The 14,156-nt window shown below is 71.5% G+C and overlaps 7 non-coding genes across 7 annotated transcripts; all 7 read right to left on the bottom strand.

Annotated features, from left to right (window-relative positions):
- Positions 1 to 441: 441 nt before the first annotated feature.
- LOC128071441 (5S ribosomal RNA) lies at positions 442 to 560 on the bottom strand. Its single transcript, XR_008201859.1, has one exon. It is a non-coding gene; the product is annotated as a 5S ribosomal RNA (ribosomal RNA).
- A 1,964-nt stretch (positions 561 to 2,524) lies between these two features.
- Positions 2,525 to 2,643, bottom strand: LOC128071440 (5S ribosomal RNA). Its single transcript, XR_008201858.1, has one exon. It is a non-coding gene; the product is annotated as a 5S ribosomal RNA (ribosomal RNA).
- A 1,969-nt stretch (positions 2,644 to 4,612) lies between these two features.
- Positions 4,613 to 4,731, bottom strand: LOC128071439 (5S ribosomal RNA). Its single transcript, XR_008201857.1, has one exon. It is a non-coding gene; the product is annotated as a 5S ribosomal RNA (ribosomal RNA).
- A 1,970-nt stretch (positions 4,732 to 6,701) lies between these two features.
- Positions 6,702 to 6,820, bottom strand: LOC128071438 (5S ribosomal RNA). The gene has a single exon (XR_008201856.1). It is a non-coding gene; the product is annotated as a 5S ribosomal RNA (ribosomal RNA).
- Positions 6,821 to 8,784: 1,964 nt separating this feature from the next.
- Positions 8,785 to 8,903, bottom strand: LOC128071437 (5S ribosomal RNA). The gene has a single exon (XR_008201855.1). It is a non-coding gene; the product is annotated as a 5S ribosomal RNA (ribosomal RNA).
- A 1,964-nt stretch (positions 8,904 to 10,867) lies between these two features.
- On the bottom strand, positions 10,868 to 10,986 carry LOC128071435 (5S ribosomal RNA). The gene has a single exon (XR_008201854.1). It is a non-coding gene; the product is annotated as a 5S ribosomal RNA (ribosomal RNA).
- A 1,966-nt stretch (positions 10,987 to 12,952) lies between these two features.
- LOC128071434 (5S ribosomal RNA) lies at positions 12,953 to 13,071 on the bottom strand. The gene has a single exon (XR_008201853.1). It is a non-coding gene; the product is annotated as a 5S ribosomal RNA (ribosomal RNA).
- Positions 13,072 to 14,156: the final 1,085 nt, after the last annotated feature.

Here is a 14,156-nt window from a genome sequence, read left to right as displayed (position 1 = left end):
CGTGAGGGTGTGTGTGTGTGTGTGTGTGTGTGTGTGTGTGTGTGTGCGTGTGTGTGTGCGGTGCGCCCGCGCCTGCGGGAGACCGCGACGTTGCCTGCCAGGATGCGTCTGGGGGTGGGGCTGGGGCCCCGGCCCCGCCCAGAATTGCCTGAGGCCCGCCAAGGGAGCCCCAGACAGAGACCCCCGCGCCCGCGCCCCCGCCCCCGCCGTTCCTCTGGTTTCCTGGACGCCGAAAGCCGAGGGGCTCGCGGGCCGCGCGGAGGCAACCCAGGTGTGCAGCGGGAGTCGGGGCCCCGGCCACCCAACCTGAGAGGGGCTGGAAGGCAGGCGGCGGCTCTGAGCGCGGTGGGGTGCCAGGGGCCAGCGGCAGGTGCGGCTTGCGGTGCGGCTGGGGCCGGGGGCTAAAGGAGAGGGCAGGCAGGGAAAAAAGAAACAACAAAAAGCCTACAGCACCCGGTATTCCCAGGCGGTCTCCCATCCAAGTACTAACCGGGCCCGACCCTGCTTAGCTTCCGAGATCAGACGAGATCGGGCGCGTTCAGGGTGGTATGGCCGTAGACGGAGGCGGCGGCCGCCAGGCGCCCTAAGAGCCCTGCGCTGCGCCTGCCTTTCGCTCTGACCCGCCGGTCGGGCCAGCCGGCGGCCGCAGCTCTCCAGCTCTCCACGGAGCGCGCGCTGCACTTGAGCTGCACCACCCGCGACCGGACTCCCGGCGGCCCGGTGGCCGGCCCACGCCGCCCCGCCCCCCGCCCCCCGTCACCCCCGGCCAACGCTCGGCCGGCCCGGCCCAGCCCGGCCCGGGGGACCACAGGGCTTCCGGGACCGGGAGCAGCCGGGCCGGGTGTGCCTGCCGGGGGGTGTAGGGGGGAGGGTGGAGTGAGGGGCGCGGAGGTCTTGGCGCTCTCCCACCCTGGGACCCTCCAGGCACCACCCGGCTCGGGGGCCGCCGCCCCTCCCCCACCCCCTCGCCCACCTCCCCAAGGCGTTCGCTGCCCAGGGCCTCGGGGCCCGCTGGGGCCCGCGGTCCTCTGAGCCTCCTGCGGGCCTAGGCGCAGCCCAGCCGTGGCCCTGAGCGCCCATCCTGCCCGGCACCTGCGCGGTGCCCAAACCCACCTGCAGCCACCAGCGCCGGCGACCAGAGCTCGTCAGCCCCGCCCCTTCGCCCTACCGAGGCCCCCCCCCCCCCTTGCCCCCACGCCGCCCTCCAAGCACAGGACCTTGCTGAGGGTGCAGACGAGCGACATGCAGCCACACGGACAGGCACACAGACACACTCGCAGGCACCCACGCCAAGCGAGACAGCCGGCCGGCGCAAGCTCGTCAGCCAGGGCCACAGCCACAGCACCCACCCGTGAGAGGCCGGGGCCAGAGGAAGGGACGGCAGGCCGGGGGTCAGGAGAGACAGAGACGGACAGAGATGAAGGTTCAGAGACAGGCTCCCAAGACGGCGAGAGGGCAGATGCAGATGCAGATGCAGATGCAGACAGACAGACAGACAGACACGAGCGCGCAGGCACACCCAGGGAGCGAGAGCCAGAGAGAGGGAGACACAGAGCGACCGACAGAGAGACGGAAAGCGGGAGACGGACAGGGGACAGGGGATGGCATCCCATCCGAGACGGACACTCTGGCACAGACCGTCACACACCGCAGAGAGCGGCCCGTGCGCAAGGGAGGGGGCGTCAGCCTTGGGCCGGGCGAGCCCCGGCTGGACGCGGTGCCCTGGGGCTGGCAATCACCCGTGGGGACCCCAAGACTTCCTCGCAGCCGAGGTCTCAAAGGTCCCCTTCGGCTTGGCTCCCTGAGGCGAGACCCAGCCCCCGCCCCCAGGCCAGAGGGTGAGTGTGGGAGAGAGTGTGCGTGTGAGTGTGTCGGTGGGCGACGGTGGGGTCGGGTCGACTGGGGGGGGCCGGGTGGATACCCACAGCGGAGGGGGGCGGGTGTGGCGGCCGGGGCTTTGGAAGCCTGTGTGGTCCTCTTGCTGTCTCTCTCTCTCCCTCTTTCTCCGTCTCCCTTACTTGTGGTTTCCGGCTCTTGACCTGTCTGGGCTGCGGGGGGTGTGTCTGTGTCTGGGGGGGCGGGCGTGAGGGGGTGTGTGTGTGTGTGTGTGTGTGTGTGTGTGTGTGTGCGTGTGTGTGTGCGGTGCGCCCGCGCCTGCGGGAGACCGCGACGTTGCCTGCCAGGATGCGTCTGGGGGTGGGGCTGGGGCCCCGGCCCCGCCCAGAATTGCCTGAGGCCCGCCAAGGGAGCCCCAGACAGAGACCCCCGCGCCCGCGCCCCCGCCCCCGCCGTTCCTCTGGTTTCCTGGACGCCGAAAGCCGAGGGGCTCGCGGGCCGCGCGGAGGCAACCCAGGTGTGCAGCGGGAGTCGGGGCCCCGGCCACCCAACCTGAGAGGGGCTGGAAGGCAGGCGGCGGCTCTGAGCGCGGTGGGGTGCCAGGGGCCAGCGGCAGGTGCGGCTTGCGGTGCGGCTGGGGCCGGGGGCTAAAGGAGAGGGCAGGCAGGGAAAAAAAGAAACAACAAAAAGCCTACAGCACCCGGTATTCCCAGGCGGTCTCCCATCCAAGTACTAACCGGGCCCGACCCTGCTTAGCTTCCGAGATCAGACGAGATCGGGCGCGTTCAGGGTGGTATGGCCGTAGACGGAGGCGGCGGCCGCCAGGCGCCCTAAGAGCCCTGCGCTGCGCCTGCCTTTCGCTCTGACCCGCCGGTCGGGCCAGCCGGCGGCCGCAGCTCTCCAGCTCTCCACGGAGCGCGCGCTGCACTTGAGCTGCACCACCCGCGACCGGACTCCCGGCGGCCCGGTGGCCGGCCCACGCCGCCCCGACCCCGCCCCCCGTCACCCCCGGCCAACGCTCGGCCGGCCCGGCCCAGCCCGGCCCGGGGGACCACAGGGCTTCCGGGACCGGGAGCAGCCGGGCCGGGTGTGCCTGCCGGGGGGTGTAGGGGGGAGGGTGGAGTGAGGGGCGCGGAGGTCTTGGCGCTCTCCCACCCTGGGACCCTCCAGGCACCACCCGGCTCGGGGGCCGCCGCCCCTCCCCCACCCCCTCGCCCACCTCCCCAAGGCGTTCGCTGCCCAGGGCCTCGGGGCCCGCTGGGGCCCGCGGTCCTCTGAGCCTCCTGCGGGCCTAGGCGCAGCCCAGCCGTGGCCCTGAGCGCCCATCCTGCCCGGCACCTGCGCGGTGCCCAAACCCACCTGCAGCCACCAGCGCCGGCGACCAGAGCTCGTCAGCCCCGCCCCTTCGCCCTACCGAGGCCCCCCCCCCCCCCTTGCCCCCACGCCGCCCTCCAAGCACAGGACCTTGCTGAGGGTGCAGACGAGCGACATGCAGCCACACGGACAGGCACACAGACACACTCGCAGGCACCCACGCCAAGCGAGACAGCCGGCCGGCGCAAGCTCGTCAGCCAGGGCCACAGCCACAGCACCCACCCGTGAGAGGCCGGGGCCAGAGGAAGGGACGGCAGGCCGGGGGTCAGGAGAGACAGAGACGGACAGAGATGAAGGTTCAGAGACAGGCTCCCAAGACGGCGAGAGGGCAGATGCAGATGCAGATGCAGATGCAGATGCAGACAGACAGACAGACAGACACGAGCGCGCAGGCACACCCAGGGAGCGAGAGCCAGAGAGAGGGAGACACAGAGCGACCGACAGAGAGACGGAAAGCGGGAGACGGACAGGGGACAGGGGATGGCATCCCATCCGAGACGGACACTCTGGCACAGACCGTCACACACCGCAGAGAGCGGCCCGTGCGCAAGGGAGGGGGCGTCAGCCTTGGGCCGGGCGAGCCCCGGCTGGACGCGGTGCCCTGGGGCTGGCAATCACCCGTGGGGACCCCAAGACTTCCTCGCAGCCGAGGTCTCAAAGGTCCCCTTCGGCTTGGCTCCCTGAGGCGAGACCCAGCCCCCGCCCCCAGGCCAGAGGGTGAGTGTGGGAGAGAGTGTGCGTGTGAGTGTGTCGGTGGGCGACGGTGGGGTCGGGTCGACTGGGGGGGCCGGGTGGATACCCACAGCGGAGGGGGGCGGGTGTGGCGGCCGGGGCTTTGGAAGCCTGTGTGGTCCTCTTGCTGTCTCTCTCTCTCCCTCTTTCTCCGTCTCCCTTACTTGTGGTTTCCGGCTCTTGACCTGTCTGGGCTGCGGGGGGTGTGTCTGTGTCTGGGGGGGCGGGCGTGAGGGGGTGTGTGTGTGTGTGTGTGTGTGTGTGTGTGTGTGTGCGTGTGTGTGTGCGGTGCGCCCGCGCCTGCGGGAGACCGCGACGTTGCCTGCCAGGATGCGTCTGGGGGTGGGGCTGGGGCCCCGGCCCCGCCCAGAATTGCCTGAGGCCCGCCAAGGGAGCCCCAGACAGAGACCCCCGCGCCCGCGCCCCCGCCCCCGCCGTTCCTCTGGTTTCCTGGACGCCGAAAGCCGAGGGGCTCGCGGGCCGCGCGGAGGCAACCCAGGTGTGCAGCGGGAGTCGGGGCCCCGGCCACCCAACCTGAGAGGGGCTGGAAGGCAGGCGGCGGCTCTGAGCGCGGTGGGGTGCCAGGGGCCAGCGGCAGGTGCGGCTTGCGGTGCGGCTGGGGCCGGGGGCTAAAGGAGAGGGCAGGCAGGGAAAAAAAGAAACAACAAAAAGCCTACAGCACCCGGTATTCCCAGGCGGTCTCCCATCCAAGTACTAACCGGGCCCGACCCTGCTTAGCTTCCGAGATCAGACGAGATCGGGCGCGTTCAGGGTGGTATGGCCGTAGACGGAGGCGGCGGCCGCCAGGCGCCCTAAGAGCCCTGCGCTGCGCCTGCCTTTCGCTCTGACCCGCCGGTCGGGCCAGCCGGCGGCCGCAGCTCTCCAGCTCTCCACGGAGCGCGCGCTGCACTTGAGCTGCACCACCCGCGACCGGACTCCCGGCGGCCCGGTGGCCGGCCCACGCCGCCCCGCCCCCCGCCCCCCGTCACCCCCGGCCAACGCTCGGCCGGCCCGGCCCAGCCCGGCCCGGGGGACCACAGGGCTTCCGGGACCGGGAGCAGCCGGGCCGGGTGTGCCTGCCGGGGGGTGTAGGGGGGAGGGTGGAGTGAGGGGCGCGGAGGTCTTGGCGCTCTCCCACCCTGGGACCCTCCAGGCACCACCCGGCTCGGGGGCCGCCGCCCCTCCCCCACCCCCTCGCCCACCTCCCCAAGGCGTTCGCTGCCCAGGGCCTCGGGGCCCGCTGGGGCCCGCGGTCCTCTGAGCCTCCTGCGGGCCTAGGCGCAGCCCAGCCGTGGCCCTGAGCGCCCATCCTGCCCGGCACCTGCGCGGTGCCCAAACCCACCTGCAGCCACCAGCGCCGGCGACCAGAGCTCGTCAGCCCCGCCCCTTCGCCCTACCGAGGCCCCCCCCCCCCCCTTGCCCCCACGCCGCCCTCCAAGCACAGGACCTTGCTGAGGGTGCAGACGAGCGACATGCAGCCACACGGACAGGCACACAGACACACTCGCAGGCACCCACGCCAAGCGAGACAGCCGGCCGGCGCAAGCTCGTCAGCCAGGGCCACAGCCACAGCACCCACCCGTGAGAGGCCGGGGCCAGAGGAAGGGACGGCAGGCCGGGGGTCAGGAGAGACAGAGACGGACAGAGATGAAGGTTCAGAGACAGGCTCCCAAGACGGCGAGAGGGCAGATGCAGATGCAGATGCAGATGCAGATGCAGACAGACAGACAGACAGACACGAGCGCGCAGGCACACCCAGGGAGCGAGAGCCAGAGAGAGGGAGACACAGAGCGACCGACAGAGAGACGGAAAGCGGGAGACGGACAGGGGACAGGGGATGGCATCCCATCCGAGACGGACACTCTGGCACAGACCGTCACACACCGCAGAGAGCGGCCCGTGCGCAAGGGAGGGGGCGTCAGCCTTGGGCCGGGCGAGCCCCGGCTGGACGCGGTGCCCTGGGGCTGGCAATCACCCGTGGGGACCCCAAGACTTCCTCGCAGCCGAGGTCTCAAAGGTCCCCTTCGGCTTGGCTCCCTGAGGCGAGACCCAGCCCCCGCCCCCAGGCCAGAGGGTGAGTGTGGGAGAGAGTGTGCGTGTGAGTGTGTCGGTGGGCGACGGTGGGGTCGGGTCGACTGGGGGGGCCGGGTGGATACCCACAGCGGAGGGGGGCGGGTGTGGCGGCCGGGGCTTTGGAAGCCTGTGTGGTCCTCTTGCTGTCTCTCTCTCTCCCTCTTTCTCCGTCTCCCTTACTTGTGGTTTCCGGCTCTTGACCTGTCTGGGCTGCGGGGGGTGTGTCTGTGTCTGGGGGGGCGGGCGTGAGGGTGTGTGTGTGTGTGTGTGTGTGTGTGTGTGTGTGTGTGCGTGTGTGTGTGCGGTGCGCCCGCGCCTGCGGGAGACCGCGACGTTGCCTGCCAGGATGCGTCTGGGGGTGGGGCTGGGGCCCCGGCCCCGCCCAGAATTGCCTGAGGCCCGCCAAGGGAGCCCCAGACAGAGACCCCCGCGCCCGCGCCCCCGCCCCCGCCGTTCCTCTGGTTTCCTGGACGCCGAAAGCCGAGGGGCTCGCGGGCCGCGCGGAGGCAACCCAGGTGTGCAGCGGGAGTCGGGGCCCCGGCCACCCAACCTGAGAGGGGCTGGAAGGCAGGCGGCGGCTCTGAGCGCGGTGGGGTGCCAGGGGCCAGCGGCAGGTGCGGCTTGCGGTGCGGCTGGGGCCGGGGGCTAAAGGAGAGGGCAGGCAGGGAAAAAAAGAAACAACAAAAAGCCTACAGCACCCGGTATTCCCAGGCGGTCTCCCATCCAAGTACTAACCGGGCCCGACCCTGCTTAGCTTCCGAGATCAGACGAGATCGGGCGCGTTCAGGGTGGTATGGCCGTAGACGGAGGCGGCGGCCGCCAGGCGCCCTAAGAGCCCTGCGCTGCGCCTGCCTTTCGCTCTGACCCGCCGGTCGGGCCAGCCGGCGGCCGCAGCTCTCCAGCTCTCCACGGAGCGCGCGCTGCACTTGAGCTGCACCACCCGCGACCGGACTCCCGGCGGCCCGGTGGCCGGCCCACGCCGCCCCGCCCCCCGCCCCCCGTCACCCCCGGCCAACGCTCGGCCGGCCCGGCCCAGCCCGGCCCGGGGGACCACAGGGCTTCCGGGACCGGGAGCAGCCGGGCCGGGTGTGCCTGCCGGGGGGTGTAGGGGGGAGGGTGGAGTGAGGGGCGCGGAGGTCTTGGCGCTCTCCCACCCTGGGACCCTCCAGGCACCACCCGGCTCGGGGGCCGCCGCCCCTCCCCCACCCCCTCGCCCACCTCCCCAAGGCGTTCGCTGCCCAGGGCCTCGGGGCCCGCTGGGGCCCGCGGTCCTCTGAGCCTCCTGCGGGCCTAGGCGCAGCCCAGCCGTGGCCCTGAGCGCCCATCCTGCCCGGCACCTGCGCGGTGCCCAAACCCACCTGCAGCCACCAGCGCCGGCGACCAGAGCTCGTCAGCCCCGCCCCTTCGCCCTACCGAGGCCCCCCCCCCCCCTTGCCCCCACGCCGCCCTCCAAGCACAGGACCTTGCTGAGGGTGCAGACGAGCGACATGCAGCCACACGGACAGGCACACAGACACACTCGCAGGCACCCACGCCAAGCGAGACAGCCGGCCGGCGCAAGCTCGTCAGCCAGGGCCACAGCCACAGCACCCACCCGTGAGAGGCCGGGGCCAGAGGAAGGGACGGCAGGCCGGGGGTCAGGAGAGACAGAGACGGACAGAGATGAAGGTTCAGAGACAGGCTCCCAAGACGGCGAGAGGGCAGATGCAGATGCAGATGCAGATGCAGACAGACAGACAGACAGACACGAGCGCGCAGGCACACCCAGGGAGCGAGAGCCAGAGAGAGGGAGACACAGAGCGACCGACAGAGAGACGGAAAGCGGGAGACGGACAGGGGACAGGGGATGGCATCCCATCCGAGACGGACACTCTGGCACAGACCGTCACACACCGCAGAGAGCGGCCCGTGCGCAAGGGAGGGGGCGTCAGCCTTGGGCCGGGCGAGCCCCGGCTGGACGCGGTGCCCTGGGGCTGGCAATCACCCGTGGGGACCCCAAGACTTCCTCGCAGCCGAGGTCTCAAAGGTCCCCTTCGGCTTGGCTCCCTGAGGCGAGACCCAGCCCCCGCCCCCAGGCCAGAGGGTGAGTGTGGGAGAGAGTGTGCGTGTGAGTGTGTCGGTGGGCGACGGTGGGGTCGGGTCGACTGGGGGGGGCCGGGTGGATACCCACAGCGGAGGGGGGCGGGTGTGGCGGCCGGGGCTTTGGAAGCCTGTGTGGTCCTCTTGCTGTCTCTCTCTCTCCCTCTTTCTCCGTCTCCCTTACTTGTGGTTTCCGGCTCTTGACCTGTCTGGGCTGCGGGGGGTGTGTCTGTGTCTGGGGGGGCGGGCGTGAGGGTGTGTGTGTGTGTGTGTGTGTGTGTGTGTGTGTGTGTGCGTGTGTGTGTGCGGTGCGCCCGCGCCTGCGGGAGACCGCGACGTTGCCTGCCAGGATGCGTCTGGGGGTGGGGCTGGGGCCCCGGCCCCGCCCAGAATTGCCTGAGGCCCGCCAAGGGAGCCCCAGACAGAGACCCCCGCGCCCGCGCCCCCGCCCCCGCCGTTCCTCTGGTTTCCTGGACGCCGAAAGCCGAGGGGCTCGCGGGCTGCGCGGAGGCAACCCAGGTGTGCAGCGGGAGTCGGGGCCCCGGCCACCCAACCTGAGAGGGGCTGGAAGGCAGGCGGCGGATCTGAGCGCGGTGGGGTGCCAGGGGCCAGCGGCAGGTGCGGCTTGCGGTGCGGCTGGGGCCGGGGGCTAAAGGAGAGGGCAGGCAGGGAAAAAAAGAAACAACAAAAAGCCTACAGCACCCGGTATTCCCAGGCGGTCTCCCATCCAAGTACTAACCGGGCCCGACCCTGCTTAGCTTCCGAGATCAGACGAGATCGGGCGCGTTCAGGGTGGTATGGCCGTAGACGGAGGCGGCGGCCGCCAGGCGCCCTAAGAGCCCTGCGCTGCGCCTGCCTTTCGCTCTGACCCGCCGGTCGGGCCAGCCGGCGGCCGCAGCTCTCCAGCTCTCCACGGAGCGCGCGCTGCACTTGAGCTGCACCACCCGCGACCGGACTCCCGGCGGCCCGGTGGCCGGCCCACGCCGCCCCGCCCCCCGCCCCCCGTCACCCCCGGCCAACGCTCGGCCGGCCCGGCCCAGCCCGGCCCGGGGGACCACAGGGCTTCCGGGACCGGGAGCAGCCGGGCCGGGTGTGCCTGCCGGGGGGTGTAGGGGGGAGGGTGGAGTGAGGGGCGCGGAGGTCTTGGCGCTCTCCCACCCTGGGACCCTCCAGGCACCACCCGGCTCGGGGGCCGCCGCCCCTCCCCCACCCCCTCGCCCACCTCCCCAAGGCGTTCGCTGCCCAGGGCCTCGGGGCCCGCTGGGGCCCGCGGTCCTCTGAGCCTCCTGCGGGCCTAGGCGCAGCCCAGCCGTGGCCCTGAGCGCCCATCCTGCCCGGCACCTGCGCGGTGCCCAAACCCACCTGCAGCCACCAGCGCCGGCGACCAGAGCTCGTCAGCCCCGCCCCTTCGCCCTACCGAGGCCCCCCCCCCCCCTTGCCCCCACGCCGCCCTCCAAGCACAGGACCTTGCTGAGGGTGCAGACGAGCGACATGCAGCCACACGGACAGGCACACAGACACACTCGCAGGCACCCACGCCAAGCGAGACAGCCGGCCGGCGCAAGCTCGTCAGCCAGGGCCACAGCCACAGCACCCACCCGTGAGAGGCCGGGGCCAGAGGAAGGGACGGCAGGCCGGGGGTCAGGAGAGACAGAGACGGACAGAGATGAAGGTTCAGAGACAGGCTCCCAAGACGGCGAGAGGGCAGATGCAGATGCAGATGCAGATGCAGACAGACAGACAGACAGACACGAGCGCGCAGGCACACCCAGGGAGCGAGAGCCAGAGAGAGGGAGACACAGAGCGACCGACAGAGAGACGGAAAGCGGGAGACGGACAGGGGACAGGGGATGGCATCCCATCCGAGACGGACACTCTGGCACAGACCGTCACACACCGCAGAGAGCGGCCCGTGCGCAAGGGAGGGGGCGTCAGCCTTGGGCCGGGCGAGCCCCGGCTGGACGCGGTGCCCTGGGGCTGGCAATCACCCGTGGGGACCCCAAGACTTCCTCGCAGCCGAGGTCTCAAAGGTCCCCTTCGGCTTGGCTCCCTGAGGCGAGACCCAGCCCCCGCCCCCAGGCCAGAGGGTGAGTGTGGGAGAGAGTGTGCGTGTGAGTGTGTCGGTGGGCGACGGTGGGGTCGGGTCGACTGGGGGGGGCCGGGTGGATACCCACAGCGGAGGGGGGCGGGTGTGGCGGCCGGGGCTTTGGAAGCCTGTGTGGTCCTCTTGCTGTCTCTCTCTCTCCCTCTTTCTCCGTCTCCCTTACTTGTGGTTTCCGGCTCTTGACCTGTCTGGGCTGCGGGGGGTGTGTCTGTGTCTGGGGGGGCGGGCGTGAGGGTGTGTGTGTGTGTGTGTGTGTGTGTGTGTGTGTGTGTGCGTGTGTGTGTGCGGTGCGCCCGCGCCTGCGGGAGACCGCGACGTTGCCTGCCAGGATGCGTCTGGGGGTGGGGCTGGGGCCCCGGCCCCGCCCAGAATTGCCTGAGGCCCGCCAAGGGAGCCCCAGACAGAGACCCCCGCGCCCGCGCCCCCGCCCCCGCCGTTCCTCTGGTTTCCTGGACGCCGAAAGCCGAGGGGCTCGCGGGCCGCGCGGAGGCAACCCAGGTGTGCAGCGGGAGTCGGGGCCCCGGCCACCCAACCTGAGAGGGGCTGGAAGGCAGGCGGCGGATCTGAGCGCGGTGGGGTGCCAGGGGCCAGCGGCAGGTGCGGCTTGCGGTGCGGCTGGGGCCGGGGGCTAAAGGAGAGGGCAGGCAGGGAAAAAAAGAAACAACAAAAAGCCTACAGCACCCGGTATTCCCAGGCGGTCTCCCATCCAAGTACTAACCGGGCCCGACCCTGCTTAGCTTCCGAGATCAGACGAGATCGGGCGCGTTCAGGGTGGTATGGCCGTAGACGGAGGCGGCGGCCGCCAGGCGCCCTAAGAGCCCTGCGCTGCGCCTGCCTTTCGCTCTGACCCGCCGGTCGGGCCAGCCGGCGGCCGCAGCTCTCCAGCTCTCCACGGAGCGCGCGCTGCACTTGAGCTGCACCACCCGCGACCGGACTCCCGGCGGCCCGGTGGCCGGCCCACGCCGCCCCGCCCCCCGCCCCCCGTCACCCCCGGCCAACGCTCGGCCGGCCCGGCCCAGCCCGGCCCGGGGGACCACAGGGCTTCCGGGACCGGGAGCAGCCGGGCCGGGTGTGCCTGCCGGGGGGTGTAGGGGGGAGGGTGGAGTGAGGGGCGCGGAGGTCTTGGCGCTCTCCCACCCTGGGACCCTCCAGGCACCACCCGGCTCGGGGGCCGCCGCCCCTCCCCCACCCCCTCGCCCACCTCCCCAAGGCGTTCGCTGCCCAGGGCCTCGGGGCCCGCTGGGGCCCGCGGTCCTCTGAGCCTCCTGCGGGCCTAGGCGCAGCCCAGCCGTGGCCCTGAGCGCCCATCCTGCCCGGCACCTGCGCGGTGCCCAAACCCACCTGCAGCCACCAGCGCCGGCGACCAGAGCTCGTCAGCCCCGCCCCTTCGCCCTACCGAGGCCCCCCCCCCCCCTTGCCCCCACGCCGCCCTCCAAGCACAGGACCTTGCTGAGGGTGCAGACGAGCGACATGCAGCCACACGGACAGGCACACAGACACACTCGCAGGCACCCACGCCAAGCGAGACAGCCGGCCGGCGCAAGCTCGTCAGCCAGGGCCACAGCCACAGCACCCACCCGTGAGAGGCCGGGGCCAGAGGAAGGGACGGCAGGCCGGGGGTCAGGAGAGACAGAGACGGACAGAGATGAAGGTTCAGAGACAGGCTCCCAAGACGGCGAGAGGGCAGATGCAGATGCAGATGCAGATGCAGACAGACAGACAGACAGACACGAGCGCGCAGGCACACCCAGGGAGCGAGAGCCAGAGAGAGGGAGACACAGAGCGACCGACAGAGAGACGGAAAGCGGGAGACGGACAGGGGACAGGGGATGGCATCCCATCCGAGACGGACACTCTGGCACAGACCGTCACACACCGCAGAGAGCGGCCCGTGCGCAAGGGAGGGGGCGTCAGCCTTGGGCCGGGCGAGCCCCGGCTGGACGCGGTGCCCTGGGGCTGGCAATCACCCGTGGGGACCCCAAGACTTCCTCGCAGCCGAGGTCTCAAAGGTCCCCTTCGGCTTGGCTCCCTGAGGCGAGACCCAGCCCCCGCCCCCAGGCCAGAGGGTGAGTGTGGGAGAGAGTGTGCGTGTGAGTGTGTCGGTGGGCGACGGTGGGGTCGGGTCGACTGGGGGGGGCCGGGTGGATACCCACAGCGGAGGGGGGCGGGTGTGGCGGCCGGGGCTTTGGAAGCCTGTGTGGTCCTCTTGCTGTCTCTCTCTCTCCCTCTTTCTCCGTCTCCCTTACTTGTGGTTTCCGGCTCTTGACCTGTCTGGGCTGCGGGGGGTGTGTCTGTGTCTGGGGGGGCGGGCGTGAGGGTGTGTGTGTGTGTGTGTGTGTGTGTGTGTGTGTGTGTGTGCGTGTGTGTGTGCGGTGCGCCCGCGCCTGCGGGAGACCGCGACGTTGCCTGCCAGGATGCGTCTGGGGGTGGGGCTGGGGCCCCGGCCCCGCCCAGAATTGCCTGAGGCCCGCCAAGGGAGCCCCAGACAGAGACCCCCGCGCCCGCGCCCCCGCCCCCGCCGTTCCTCTGGTTTCCTGGACGCCGAAAGCCGAGGGGCTCGCGGGCCGCGCGGAGGCAACCCAGGTGTGCAGCGGGAGTCGGGGCCCCGGCCACCCAACCTGAGAGGGGCTGGAAGGCAGGCGGCGGATCTGAGCGCGGTGGGGTGCCAGGGGCCAGCGGCAGGTGCGGCTTGCGGTGCGGCTGGGGCCGGGGGCTAAAGGAGAGGGCAGGCAGGGAAAAAAAGAAACAACAAAAAGCCTACAGCACCCGGTATTCCCAGGCGGTCTCCCATCCAAGTACTAACCGGGCCCGACCCTGCTTAGCTTCCGAGATCAGACGAGATCGGGCGCGTTCAGGGTGGTATGGCCGTAGACGGAGGCGGCGGCCGCCAGGCGCCCTAAGAGCCCTGCGCTGCGCCTGCCTTTCGCTCTGACCCGCCGGTCGGGCCAGCCGGCGGCCGCAGCTCTCCAGCTCTCCACGGAGCGCGCGCTGCACTTGAGCTGCACCACCCGCGACCGGACTCCCGGCGGCCCGGTGGCCGGCCCACGCCGCCCCGCCCCCCGCCCCCCGTCACCCCCGGCCAACGCTCGGCCGGCCCGGCCCAGCCCGGCCCGGGGGACCACAGGGCTTCCGGGACCGGGAGCAGCCGGGCCGGGTGTGCCTGCCGGGGGGTGTAGGGGGGAGGGTGGAGTGAGGGGCGCGGAGGTCTTGGCGCTCTCCCACCCTGGGACCCTCCAGGCACCACCCGGCTCGGGGGCCGCCGCCCCTCCCCCACCCCCTCGCCCACCTCCCCAAGGCGTTCGCTGCCCAGGGCCTCGGGGCCCGCTGGGGCCCGCGGTCCTCTGAGCCTCCTGCGGGCCTAGGCGCAGCCCAGCCGTGGCCCTGAGCGCCCATCCTGCCCGGCACCTGCGCGGTGCCCAAACCCACCTGCAGCCACCAGCGCCGGCGACCAGAGCTCGTCAGCCCCGCCCCTTCGCCCTACCGAGGCCCCCCCCCCCCCCTTGCCCCCACGCCGCCCTCCAAGCACAGGACCTTGCTGAGGGTGCAGACGAGCGACATGCAGCCACACGGACAGGCACACAGACACACTCGCAGGCACCCACGCCAAGCGAGACAGCCGGCCGGCGCAAGCTCGTCAGCCAGGGCCACAGCCACAGCACCCACCCGTGAGAGGCCGGGGCCAGAGGAAGGGACGGCAGGCCGGGGGTCAGGAGAGACAGAGACGGACAGAGATGAAGGTTCAGAGACAGGCTCCCAAGACGGCGAGAGGGCAGATGCAGATGCAGATGCAGATGCAGATGCAGACAGACAGACAGACAGACACGAGCGCGCAGGCACACCCAGGGAGCGAGAGCCAGAGAGAGGGAGACACAGAGCGACCGACAGAGAGACGGAAAGCGGGAGACGGACAGGGGACAGGGGATGGCATCCCATCCGAGACGGACACTCTGGCACAGAC

The sequence above is a fragment of the Budorcas taxicolor genome, unplaced genomic scaffold, assembly GCF_023091745.1.
Source record: "Budorcas taxicolor isolate Tak-1 unplaced genomic scaffold, Takin1.1 scaffold678, whole genome shotgun sequence".
NCBI lineage: Eukaryota > Metazoa > Chordata > Mammalia > Artiodactyla > Bovidae > Budorcas > Budorcas taxicolor.
The sequence above is the reverse complement of the archived record's forward strand: the minus strand, read 5'-3'. Positions and strand labels throughout refer to the sequence as shown.